Source organism: Leuresthes tenuis, unplaced genomic scaffold, assembly GCF_036924035.1.
Source record: "Leuresthes tenuis unplaced genomic scaffold, fLeuTen1.0.hap1 SCAF_10, whole genome shotgun sequence".
Classification (NCBI taxonomy): domain Eukaryota; kingdom Metazoa; phylum Chordata; class Actinopteri; order Atheriniformes; family Atherinopsidae; genus Leuresthes; species Leuresthes tenuis.
The window spans coordinates 19,366,134-19,380,615 of NW_027325364.1; positions in this window are offsets into that span (position 1 = coordinate 19,366,134).

The window sequence follows — 14,482 nt, forward strand, 5'->3', positions numbered from 1 at the left end:
AGGCTTTTCCATGAAGGCATGAACATCTCCTACACGGTCCATATTTTCTTTTTTTTTTTTTCTACTTAAAATCCAGACAAGACAAACATCTCAAATTATTTTCTTAGAGAAAAATTCCCAAATATTTTAAGATAAGGGGAAGATATGGGTGAGGGATGCCCCAGGCTGGACGTCACTGGAAGATAACAAGGTTTTATTAATGACCTGACAGTGGAACAGGCTAAAGTAATTAAGCTCTTCCCATGCTTTTCTTTTTTTTCCCCGCCTCCTTCCCCCTTTCCACCTCGGAAGATGGCCAGGCAAATTTTGGTGATAGTTTGATAACCAAGGCTACACCGGCATCCAGTGCAAAACACATGCAAACACTCCCAAAGACCAGGATGAATGAGTGCAGGAAAAAAGAGGAATGCCACTGATGTTATCAACATACATTCGATTTGCGACAGAGAGAGCAGAGCACCTATCGGTTGCATTCACCTGTGAATGGTTAATTGTGCAGCATGCGCACACGGATGAATCATTAGCAACATTTGACTAATGGTTTACTTCTTATTCTCCCTCACTCTCCATTTACCACCTTCACAAAATGTTGCCAGTGTTTGTATATTCAGTGTTTCTTATTAACATTTCAGTGTATTTTTCAGTCAGATTTATTTATATAGGTGAATAGAACAGAACTAAAATATAGAGTTAAATTGTTTTTTTCATCCACCATGTAATTTCAGTTATGATTGTGTAAATAGATTTTTACATTTTGGTTAATGTGTTTATATGTCCTGTGTTCATATGGTATTTTGTTTTAACTTATTATTTTTAAACTTTACTTCCTGTTCTGAAATTAGCTCCTCATTGTGCACTTCTGTCAATTTTGCTTGTTCCACAACCTTTCCCACACCTTTGTTTGAACCTGCCATGTACATCTGGTTCCTGGTTCTCAGTCATTAGTCACCCTTTACATATACTCCCTGGGTTTTGGTTTTCCATACCATGTTGAGACCTATGGTAAAAAACTTAGTACACTCTCTTTCAGCTCTAAGGTATTAAATTAGAAAAATGACAGAATAAAGTAAATACAAGCGCAAATTAAAAACAACACATGACCTATGACACCCAACCTGTATTTACATAATAATAAACTAAGCTAGAATGCAAGAGCAGAATATTTAAAACTAAGTACATCCTTACTGTTTCCATAGGAATTAAGAGGGTAACAGCCAGGTGCTCAAATCAATTAATCAGTAATCATCAGTAAGTGTGACCATCTCAGTAAAAGCAGAAGTTTTGTCAGTTTGGTGGTCTGAAGTATTCAGGTTTGTGTTAGCACAAAACCGAGGAGGAAATACATCAGTGATGATGAAGAAGATAAGATGGAGAAGCAATTGTTGATGCTCATCCCTCTGAGAAGGGTAATGAGATCATTTCCAAACAGTTTGCATACCAACATTCTTTAGTGAGAGATATTATTCACAAGTAGGAAACATTCAAGACGGATGACAATCTTCCTCGGAGTTAAAGTTAAATGACAATACAATCAGAAAAACGACTGAACAGGTTTGGCTTGGAAGGGTTGCCAGTAGAGAGCCTCTTTTTTGTAAAAAGAACATGGCAGCAGATCTTTGGTTTGAGAACAAACCACAAGACTTCTGAAGCCGGCAATGAAGGGATCATGATTTGCACTTGTTTTGCAGCTACAGAACCTAGACAACTTGCACTCATTGAGTCGACCACAAAATCCTCTGTGTTATAACCTTGAATGGTTAATAATGCACAAATATCTTGGACAGTTAACGGACTTTACTTAACGTCTGCAACAGCACAATACAGGTAGCATCTCACAGGGCAGCACCTGTCAACCGGGCGGGGTACACCTCTAAGTGCTCCTGGGGGTCCCCGGGTTAATTAATAAAGGTTCCGGGGTGCAGTACTCTTCTAACACAGTAACACAGTTTCAGTCTGTAACACTCTACCAAAGTGTTCTAATATAAAATGTGAGGCCATCTGCCTGACAGCTACAGCTTGGCTTTAACTGGGTCATGCTACTGAACTGAACTATGGTCTCATGCACTGCAGCAAATCTACAGTGAAATGACTGAAAAAGAAAAAAATGAAGATGTTGCAATGCCCCAGTCAATGGACATGAATCAGCAATGTGAGACGTAGTTTAGAAGGTGAATGAATAATGACACAGCGTAATATGTCATGTGTTGTCCATTTTACGTTTTCTTTTCCCAGTTTTACAATCTTGTAAGGATCAGGTCATTTTGAATTACGTATGGATATATAAAACCTTAGAGTTGAGAAATGGCGTACTTACTTTCCCCAATAAGCATATTTACTGCCTCTTCAAGGTTTTTGGGGGGATTTTAGGACAATCTAACACAGCAGTACAAAGAAATATATTTTATTTCCTTGTTTCCTCACCCTCCCTCTGCCTGCTAGTCTGGGTTTCGTCCCACCTTTTTCTACAGCTGTGACAAATGTACAAACAAGCTGGCCTGTGTTAACAAGCGACCCTCTAAGGTGCTGGTAGCAGATTTTGAAACGTTTCGAAAGTGCCAGAATCACTGTTTCTATTTCTTAAACAATGAAGAGGTAATACTTTTCACAAGCAGATTTTAATCAACAAATTACTTGACTTTAATAGCTTTGAATATAGTGTTACGATGCATTTTTTTCATAGAATTCATAATTACATATTTGGGACAGTTTGACTGGATAATTTATGTTTATTGTGAATAACCTTTCAAAATGCAATTTCATTATAATCGTTAAATATCTAATTAAAGCTAAATGAGACTTAATGACACTGATATACAGTCTACTTACAGTTTGGGGCTACGAAGAAATAACAGTAGTTATGCATATCCTCTGTTATGTCTGCTCGTGACGTCAGCCACCCATGACAAAATCACTTGGCAGGGAAACTATTGTAATGTGGCACGCAGTGTGATACATTGTGCTCCTACTTTCTGAATATATTTTCAGCTCAGCAAATTAAATTATATGAGATAAAATCACCAGACAAAGAATATGTCATATAATTATCTTCTGAGGACACCTTGCTGGGAAGCTGCATTCCCCTTTAAAGTCTTATTTGTCTTTTGATCCATTAGCAGAAACATCTATCTGTCCATCTTTCACAACACCTGCAGGATGGAAAGAACGAGTCTGAGATGCATTCAGACAGCCAGTTGGTCTGCTTTTTAAGTCTTTGAATAAGATGCCGTCCATGTGCTGAACCAAGCCTTCAGACTGTGTGCATGTGTGAGAGGATGGGGTCCGGGGGATAGAAATGTTTGTCCATATTTGATTGATACATGCGTAACTGCCTCAACCTGAGTTAACTGTTTCCTTGCTAGAAGAGATTTGAAAATGTATTCTTCCAAAGCTTTTCTAGGACTGGGGATGTGTGGTTAAAATAAAAATCTGTGTGGTTACAAATAGATCTACTTAATGATATAAATAAGACAAACCATTTAAATAAGGTAGTAAGGAATTACAAGGAATTTTCTCAGCAGTTCTTAGCAGAACAGAGAGGCAGCACAGGAATGCCCTCACCATCTCAAACAGGAACATTCACTGTTTCTCTAACTCTTGATATGAAAGTTAAAATTCCTGACAGAAAAAAACTACTGCAGAAAGAGTGTAATACATAGTCATCCTTTCAGGGCGTGAATATTCTTTTAAATTGCGGCTTGCTCCTTTGTGGGCAACATTTAGAGGAGGTCAGCTTGCAGTCAAAGAAATTACAGTGGATTTCTAATGTTTTATGGTGAAATCACATACATGATTAACTTTGCAACAGTGACTGCAGTCTTACAGTTAAGGTTCTCTCAATCCCTAAAGGTAACTAGGGTTGTTGAGTGCTGTAGCTGATCCCCTTGGAATTATCCTGTAAGTACCCTCAACTCGTGGAAGATGTCCAGTGTGTCATGAGATTCAGATGTCCAGTATATATTGTCATTTTTGTGTTTTGAAACAGTTGATTAGGTGTTGTAAAAGCACAAAGTGCATTTACATCTGTATATTGTTATCATATTGTGTCAATATAATAAAGCTAAAGTGGAATTTCCTTTGTGTGTAATACTTCTAGGTTATAAGGGTAGAATCCGGGAAGCCATAATTGTTTCAGTTTGCGGTCTTGGGTTTGTAACAAGATAGACAAGATGTCCTTCACCCTGTTCAATGATGGACCTGTGATTTAAGATGTAGTGCAGTTTAGTTAGTGTAGTGTGTGTTCGAGACAGACAAGTTGTTCTACAGCCTTTACACTGTCAGATCTGCAGTCGGAGCTTCACAACTCGAGTGCATGTGTGTTCCTGAGTGGGATGGATCAGCTCTGGGTTGACATGATGTCCAACAAGAGTGTAGTACAAGCGCCAAGAAACCATGTTGCTTCTGGTCTACATGCTCTCTGCATTTGCTCTCCTAACGAGATTTTCTCTTGTGGTAAGCAACCAGCACTTTCACCTAAGGAAGTATGCCAGAGAGAAAATAGAGTTTTCATTTCTCCCTGGTATACTTGTTTCCTTAGATGTTTTTACAGCATGTTCAACTTGTTTTTTTGACACCGTCTCAACAAAAACTGGATGTTTTCGTAGCGCTGTCATACTGTCGAGTTATTTCAAATGTTTTGGTTTATGTTAGTCCCTTCTATATATAAGTTGCTTAAGATAAATAAATTGAATTAACCTTTAATTTCATTACAATCATGTTGACATGATGGGTCATCGATATTCAGCTCTTGAATCTTTTCATAGGTTTATACAATCACCATTCATTTGTGCATTTAAACCCGTACATGATGATTTATTTGGGGCTTTCACATGGATGTTAATTGAAATAATGATAATTTCTGTGCCTATTACAGTTGCTTGCCATTCGAAATTAAATCCCCAGTGACAAGCTTGGGTTCTTTTCCTTCTCGTTTTACTTTGTATGCAATGGTTGGACGCTCCTGTACTGCAGTGCACACAACACACGTACTCAGAGACACACATCCTCTCACACAATAAGCCATTATAAAATGCCAATTTATATTTCATATGTTCCCGTTTGAATATGTTTGGGCCACACAGCTACAAATGGAGGCGATGTGGTTAAAGTATTTATGCCATGCAACCCAACAGTCTATCTATTAGTAATACAGGGGAATGAAGAGAAACATCTTCTCTGTCTTATATCCCATTTGTTGTCAGGACTCATTTGGCAAGATGTCATATGGAAATAACAAGAGGATCACGAAGGTCCAGAATAAATCTGTGTACGTGTGTGTTCACCCGTTTCTATAGGGAGAACTTTATTTGTGAGTGTTGGTTGAGTGGAGCCAGGGTTGAGGTAAGTATTTGCGTAAAAACATGTTTTTACCTCACACTGTGTCCTCTTATTGTCTTTAGTTGCCTAAAACACAGACTAGAACTACAAAAATCAAATGAAACTGTACTTTTTACTTTAAGCTGTACTTTATTTGATGTGCTAATGATTGAGCAAACCAGTTGAAATATTATCAAAATGTTAAGACTACCAGAACTAGCTGAACATACTGCAATAGGGTGCAGTCTGAAACTACAGGGTTTAAAGCACCTTGCAGTAAAGAATTACATCATTAAAGTGTTCCAAAGCTCAAACAGTGTCCATATTACCTCCTATTTAATTCCAAAGCAAGATAAGTTGATTGAAAACTCTGTTCCCGTTGTGCAGATGTTGACTTACCCTTGTACTGTAGGTATTCTGGTTACAGCCAACATATTTGTTGACTCAATTTAGGAAAGGCAAAGTAACATAACTATGGTGGTAGTAGTCAGGCTAACATCATGTAAACAAGAAGAACTGGATGCCGCATTAGGCTAAATGACAGTTAAATCTAAGACATACAGTGCTGGTAGCAATATGCCAAGTTGTAGACAGCAAGACGAAGGGAAAGATGTTTACAATAGTGCGACAATGAACTATGCCAGGGAGAAAGGTAAGAATTAATAGCTACAAAATGAAATCTTGCTTAGGATGCATGTTTACCTCTGGTTAAATGCATATTTGATGACTGGGTGGAGCTTCAAAATAGAAGCAAATAAAATTTCAAAAGCAGGCTGAGGTGCGCAGTCACATAATGTAATCACAATATGTTAGAAACATAAGTTAAAAGTCTTTCAGAATTTATATAACATGGAAATGACATTATTTTGCATGTACGAGGAGAGGAGAATTTGCATGAGCTATGAATTACTCATGAAGTCACAACAGAAGTTTTTAAGTACAGCAGGCACCAATCAAAATTAATTATTTCTATTGTTAATTTTTCATTGTCTCAACACACAACTGAGAAAGTGCATTAGTCACTTTGCATCCATTTAATTTTTCATGACATGCTGCTCTGGAGCATAAAACATAGCCACTGAACAGAAAACAACAAAATGGAGACACATGATGCATCTACATACTGGTGTCACACAAAAGGAGACAACTGTAGTGTTGACAGTCCTACTCACTGACTTCTAAACTCATCTGACTTTAGTTATTATCATTTTCTACAGGACTAAAACAACTAATGTGTAACAACCTCAAGGAGAGTAACTTTCACATTTCTCCACAAAGGGGATTCCTTTTGAGATAAAAAAAAAAAAACCTTTTTTTTTTCATACCGACTGACTGCTGTAGACAACGTTACAAATACAAATCTAATTTGAATTCTATTTTGTGTTATAACATATTAACATATCAACTATTCTAGACAAGTATTGTGATGCATACCTCCTTATCATTTAAATGATGACTCTTTTGTCAGCAGTAACAAAAAGAGCTGCACTATATGGCTTGAAAGTTTTTGATGTTTTTAAGACCTCTCTCTATCTTGTCCACATTATCAGGCTAACAATGTGTGACAGGCCTGATGCATATTAAATACATTCATTGACGTGTCAAACCATGATGATGATTTGTCTGGAAAGTATGCTCAATTAGCTATCAATCCTTCACCTCGGTGCAATTAGCATTCTTTAAAGGGGAGGGGGAGGCTGGTGCCTGTTTATAACAGTTTAGTTCCAGAGGAACAGGAGGTTTTCAATCTGATCAATAATACAGGCCGTAATGAGGCACAACCTGACCCCGACTGTGAAGATTCCATTCAAAATTCATTAATTCGCTGTTTTATTAATCTGGAACCACAAGCTGAGATGTTCAAAGCTGCAGGACAGCCAGTACCTGTGGTGTAGGGAAAGAGGACACATAAGAGGCAGGGAAAGGAAGTGAAATTACGAATGCATGTTTGCCAACACTTCATCAGGAGCCCCTACCATCGCTATCTTCAAAGTTTTTGAGAAGGTCACTAAACTCTTAAGAACTGTAATTAACCACATCCAAAGGGCCTTCCTGCTTTGTTGCAGAATGAAAGTTTTAAAGGTTAAGAAACAGGGAAGTTTTTGAAATCATATGAAATGTAATACATATAGTCTGGGTTCTTTTAACGTAGTGTTAGGTGGTAAAATGCTATTGTTCTTTGCAAAGAGGTCAGACACAGCTGGAGGTAGAACAACAACTGGGACACGTATGCAAATCAATCTAGTAGCTTTTTTCAGCTCATCAAAATCTAAAAGCGGATATTTCTGGTGGTGATTCATAGCTTCTTTGCAATTGAATGACCCAAGAGTACACACAGCTTCTCTTTTTTTTTGGATCAAAATCTTGAGGAAAATAATCCATCCATGCACATACACAGACACTCACAGTTTTGATATATATTTCCATTCATTTATCGACCACGGCATGGGATGCTGGGAAGGTCACGGGACGTCATGTTTTTAAACTGACAGGGTTTTTTAGGGTTCTTGTCAGTCTGGGACGACTGAACAGAAAATCTGCCACCCAACATCCACACTGTGTGCGTGTGTGTGTGTGTGTGTGTGTGTGTGGTGGTGGGGGTGGGGGGTATGGGGGTGGCAAGGGAGAGAATAAAGGAAAACAAGAGAGGGATGATGGTGAGAAGAGATTTTGGAGAAGTGGCGGATAGGACAGCAGAGAGTGAGGAAAGAAAGCATGGAAGGCAGGCTGAAAAGGGAAACCGATGGACAGAGAGATGAAAGCACAGCAAAAGTGAGACTAATGTGATGAAATAAGACAATAAACAAAGAAAAAAAAAGTTGGAGGCAAAAGTTTGAAAGCCTCAGTTGTTCTTATTTGTTTACACCATTGTGGTATAGTAAAACTGGGGCTCAGTGCCTCAGACTGTATAACACAATGACTTCATCCAGGTGGAGTGACCCCTCTATGATTTGGAGCTTGTCTCCCAAAATTCAGTGAAATAAACTGAGTTTGGCCCCCAAAGTCTGGCTTTTATAAACATCAGCCTCATTGAACTTGTGCTGTTTTTGAACAGTGGATGTATTTGCTAGTTAAAACCACCAAAAGCAGCAAAGATTGGGCTTTGACTGCCCTGAATAAACTTTATTTTTAGAAATCTGCTGGTTACTTTGAAATTGATCAAGTGTATGTGAACACTTTTTTATTGTTGTTCAGTGTTTCAAATGCATTCATTTGGTTCTTGTATACTCCACACTTTCTGTGCTCTTTGAACACATTTTCTATTAGCTATATCCTTCTTCTCCCTCCTGGACCTCCCATGGCTGCCCTTGCCTCCATTTGCATTCATTTTCATGATTGCTCCATGCCTGTCTCTCCATCTCCCCACCTCACCCTCCTATTACCTGCCTGTCCACTTGCCTTTGCGTCAGTCTGCAGACAGCACTCACTATATTCGCCTCCCTTTCAAAACCACAGGCATGGTTGAGGGGAGCTGTAGTTGAAATCGTTCGAGTGTGCTCATTCACTTTTTTTGGGGGGCTTGTCATTTCACAATTCTACCTTTTCCAACGCTGCTGTCGAATAGAACAGGATTAATAGGCATCACCTCAGTGCTCCTCAGACCTGAGATTTTTTTTCTTGCCTTGGAAATTATTAATGGAATTTCAATTTTCTGTAGAATATATGTATTTTAAAACATCTTTTCTAACTGACAGCATATCTATGGCACTTTACAACACGGCTATGAAAGGTGTTTTCTGAACTACACAGGGGAGGTTTCCTTTACACTGTAGCTTCTCATTACATCAAGTAAGATCAGGTGAAGTCCTCACTCTGGAGAAAGACTTGTGGTTTTTTTTTTTCAAATAAGAATAAATCAACACCAAATGGACACACTTAGTCAAGGAAGCAATACCAAGCACCGAGCAAGCCAACCAAAAGAGAAACATGTGAAGGTGGAGAGCTGAAATAAAGCACATCTGATATAATATGACTTTAAACGAATGATACAAAAGCAAAATATCCTAAATACAACATAGTAAAAATGAATAAAAAGTTATTTGAATCCATCCAAGCCTAGTAGGTCTTGCATTTACTATGGCTAACAAGAACATGTGGCTGTAGCTAGGAACCAAGGAAAGTGACTGTATGCCAGTATTCGTTAATCCAAATGATTCTGTTGAGACAGAAAACCACTCTTTTTAGATAGTTTTGCAATAAAACCCTTCAAGTATACAATATTGTCGAGAGCAATGACAAGACGTACACAACCTGGGAACTGAAGTGGAGCTTTGTATATTAAATATGATAGCTGCTGAGAAGCAGCTGCTATTTTCCCGATCTTCTTTTCTGTATTTTCTAACACTGTTTAATCACAGTTTTGGCAACATTTCAGTGATATCTAGGTTACTAACCTCCCTGACATGGACCAGTTCCACCAATACAATGAATCTCACAGCTAGGATGATGAACCGCTCTTTTAAACCCTGTCTGCGAGATTCACCATAGAATCAGCAGCAGGCACCATTTATGCTGTGGTGGAGCTGGAGCCAGCACTTGTGGTGACCTGCTGCTGCTGTTGCTGCTATGTGCCTGAGCTCAGTGCGTGATGGGAGTTATGGTCGGTGAGAAGCAAGATAATCTTCTCCGGACATGTAAATAATTTGATAAAAGCTACGGCTTGTGTTTCTTACACATGCTCTTTTGGGAGTTTGCATCAAAACCATCCAATGAAAAAAGTAATGGAGAGAAATCTTTAAATTAAAACTGGTGTCTGACAAAAAGTGCTCAATTTCTTATTGAGACGTGCAATACCTTATAAGAGAGAAGACACATAACTTATGCTTTTTATGTGCTACAATCCTGCAGAACACAGTGAATTATCATCAGACAAGTTAAAAATGAACAGTATTTTTTTACTACAACAAATTCCTGTTGCTAGTGTAGCTTGTAGCATAGACAACAGACCTATAACAAGAAGCATAAAACATAGCCAAAGCTTGAAGAGATCAAAATGCTATTTGTTTGACCAGTATTTTATCTTGAATGTCAGAATGAATTTGACCTTTTGTAACTCATTTGTTGCACATTTAATCACAATTCATCCGAAAATCCAAAAGTTTTTTCACAAAAAAACCCAAAAACCTTTATAATCCAAATCCACCTTTGGCAATTAATTAAGTATCTGCTGTAGATATTTCTGGCTTACAATCAAGAAAACATTCATGCTTTGATAACATTCTGATCATTTGGCATAGAATGATAAAGAAAAAGTAAGATTAAAAAGAAAATTAAAGACAAATGCCTATAGTCTACAAAAACACTGACTGTTACCCTCAACCTCTACTGTATGACCTGAGAGTATGAATATCTATACCTGTATGTGCAGAAGGAGATACAAAGTGTAGTGTTGACTAAGGTGTAGACCAAAGTTGGACTTCAGATAGTTCTAACTAACAGCAGTATTGTTCCAGGATTGCAACCTCTCTGAAATCTTAGCAAAGAAAGTTAGAAATGTTTACTGGTATGAATGCATTGTCAAAATTGTAGACACTGATAGTTGTACATGCAAGCATGTACGTTTATTGTAAAGGTCTAGCACTTAAAAAATAAATTTAGGTTATCTGTAAACTTTCAGCCTCACATGCATATGCACCCAACCTCACACTGCTATTTATCAATAATATCTTCACTTTGTGCCAGGTTTTAAATGAAACCATTAGCAGTGGAAGTTCTCATCCCGACTTCTTTCCTGTCCTTCTCTCATTCCCTTTAACTACTCCTCTCATTCTCCCCAGAGGGGAATGCCAGAGGGGATGGTCAAAGACTTTTATGTCTCTTCTCTAAACCTATTAAATACAGCAAAAAGGTTAATTTCTTTAGTGCGTACAAAGACCTAATTTCAGCGGCCAGGGTTGCATCTACACCCCAATCTTTCAAAGACAACATTTGAATATTTAAAAACCACATGTCCTAACAAATTCAACTCCATCTGATTGCTCCACAAAAGCACATGGCGCAATGAAAAATAGATTACAACCAAGTTTTACGGGCTGTTTATCCTTCACTCAGAGGACTGATGCAAATCATTGTGTCTCAATGGAGGAACTGAATTTCAACCCAAAACAAAATAACTCAAAATTGAGAGAGAAAGTTGACCAGAGATCACAGTGCTCTCTATCTTGAGCCTGGTTGACTCTGGTCTTTTCATCTGAAGAACATGGATCATTTATTCAAAATATGCAAGGCAGCTGGACTGATTGCCACAATACAGATTACATGAAAACTGAAGAACAACGTTAGTAGATTGATGTGTTATCAGGTAAGAACGACATTATATTGTTACATCTCTGCATACGTAGATCGCGGTTTGATGAGGAATTATAGGAATTGGGAGTTAAGGTTTGCCATGCAATTTCTGAAACTTTCTAATGAGATTATAGTCTAAATCCCTTCTGTCCAGTGATTCTTGAAAAGGGTATACTGTTCATGATGTAAATCAACTCCCAAACATATTTTTCAGAGATGCCCTCGTTGTATCTAGTATGAATTGCCACCAGGGTTATATTTATAAAGACTACATAAGGTCCTGATTTATTATTGCAACTTATCTATAACTCCATTTTTCAACATACGTAAAACATCACTTTCTGATGCTTTCCATTTTTATCCACATTCTGTGAGAGATCTCTGTTCGAGCCGGCATGCTTTGTCAAAATGAGAGAATTAAATGTTAAAAAAAAAAAGTGGTCACGCTTCACTGAAGGCAACGCACACAAAATCACTGCCAGAAGCATGTCAAGCCCCTAGTATGTCATCTGCGGATATCTGTAGTGCAAGGGAAATACAATTTACCACTACCCAGCTCACAGTTCTATCACCCGTAGCCCCAAATATGCTTTACTAGAACCCACACGCAGAGATAATTATATCAACATGAGTTAGAATATGTTCATAAATCCAACCTGAAATAAAGGAAGGGCACAGAAGAAGGAGGATGAGAGATTTGTCTTGGGTTTGTAAAATTTGTTTTACAAAACACAGAACTGAATATATTCTGTGATTAAACTGTGATTAATCACCATTAACCCCACAGAGTTGCACAATTAAAAAGAAAATAAAGACCACTTTTCTTTTTTCTTGAATTTCTTGACACCACTCCGAGCCTTTGAAAGTTCAGGCCCATTTTTAGAAGTATTGACATCTCCATCAAGCAGTTTTTAACACAACACCTGCTACAATTCCTAAATCTGTCCTCCACACGTCTCATTGAAAGGAACTTACAATTATATTAGCTGGTTAAAAACCTTGGATTATGTTAAAGCACAGAATTCAGCTGGATTACATTGGTCCAGTAGTTTATCATTGGATTTAAAGGCTCTTTCTAAGAGAACTGTTGGTGTCAATCATTTACCTAAAAGTTTCAGTATGTTACATTTAGGGAAATCTATGCACAGAATTGCAGTATGATACTAATTATGTTTTTGTTGGTAAAAGCAACATGTCATTACATCCTACTATTGATAAAGGTAGTTTTGGAAAGCCCTTAATCTTATTACATATAGATTTATCCTGTGTATGATGAGTATTGTCACCCACATACTGCTTCAGCTTATCTACAACTTTCTCTGTCACACACTCATACAAACACAAGTACACACAAGTACCTGTGTATTCAAGTCTCTTTTGCTCAATCTATTTCTTCTTATCTTGAACTTCCTAACAAATAAAGAGACAAAACTCTACTGGACATACAAACACACGCACACGCACGCCCTCATCCAGCCACCCCTGCCGCAGTACATCTGCACCACAAACAAGTGTACGGTTGTTATCGCTCTTCGCCACGCTCGCTGAGGGAAGTTTAAGCTGATTCGGTGACAACTCAAACCGAGCCACCCCGCCATTTCCTTACAGCGTGTCCCATAATCTGCTAAACTAGGGAAGAGACAGAGAGTGGTCTGCTCTCTAATTCGACAGAGAAGCGAGGCTTGAAACAGCACAATTAAAAAGATACTGTTGTGTTTACACTCGCCGGCCTGTGTAACTGCTGAATGGGGGACATAAACAGCTTAGCCACAGTCAGTGTAAGTGGCCTACGTGGGCCTCCTCCTGCTGAATACGAGAAGAGCCACTGTATTCTGTCACACCACATTTGACAGGAATTTGAAATCTGCTGCATTATGCACTGCCCACAATAAACCTTGTGTTGTTTGAAAAGCCGGCATTAGACAGCAGAAAACTGGCATCACAGAAGGAAAATAATTTGATCTTGTCTAATCTGGATGAACGGGGAAATAATGTAATCCCTTCCCAGCGCTGTGATTGCGTACGTGCGCGTGTTTTGTGCATCTGTGCAAGTGTTTGTATATGTGCTGATGAGGGATTGTCCATGGGCCTATGCATTGGTTTTCATCTAAAACAAAGGTTTTTCAAAGCATAATTCTGTTATTTGGCCCTTTGTTTGAAATTGTTGATATTTCCTCTTCTGTTGAGGTTCCCATAGGTGTTTCTCACATCACAGAAAAGAACAAAAACTGATTTGGAGCTGGAAATCTAGTGTACACAGACACACGCGCACTTCTTCTCTGTCCTTGCGGGCCCATCCGAGCCCCATTGTAAAGCTTGTGCTTTTATGAGGAGTGCAGATGTAAATCCTCCCATTCTCTCTGATATGTCTTTGGCATCCTGTTGTCTATATATTTGATCACCTATCTTCTGGGAAGTGATGAGGGCTGGGAGCCAGCAATCTCAAAACAACAGACACATTAGGCCACTTCTGTTTATGCTGGCCCTCAAACAATGGACCTGTGTCAGGGCGATTGTTTCCCCCAGAGACTCCAAGGGAAGGCTTTGAAAATTAAAAAGGAAAAAAAACACAAAACAAAACTTTCAGTTTCATACAAGCGTGTCCCATCTTTCACCAGCATTGTTGTTCTTTGATAACAGGCTTGAACAAAACCCAATACTAATCTCACATGCATTCATTCAGTCCTGGAACCTACATTTTTGGTATGTTGACAACAAAATCTTTCCATTTTTTGTCTAAATTGAGTACTCATTCATTGTTGTTTGCTGTTTTGTATGATGAAAACTGATGTATAGTTATTGCTTAACAATAGGTAATAGGTGTCATGAGAAACAGGCCTTTTCTCATTTTGTTTTCATTGCTGGAGGGATCAAGGCAATG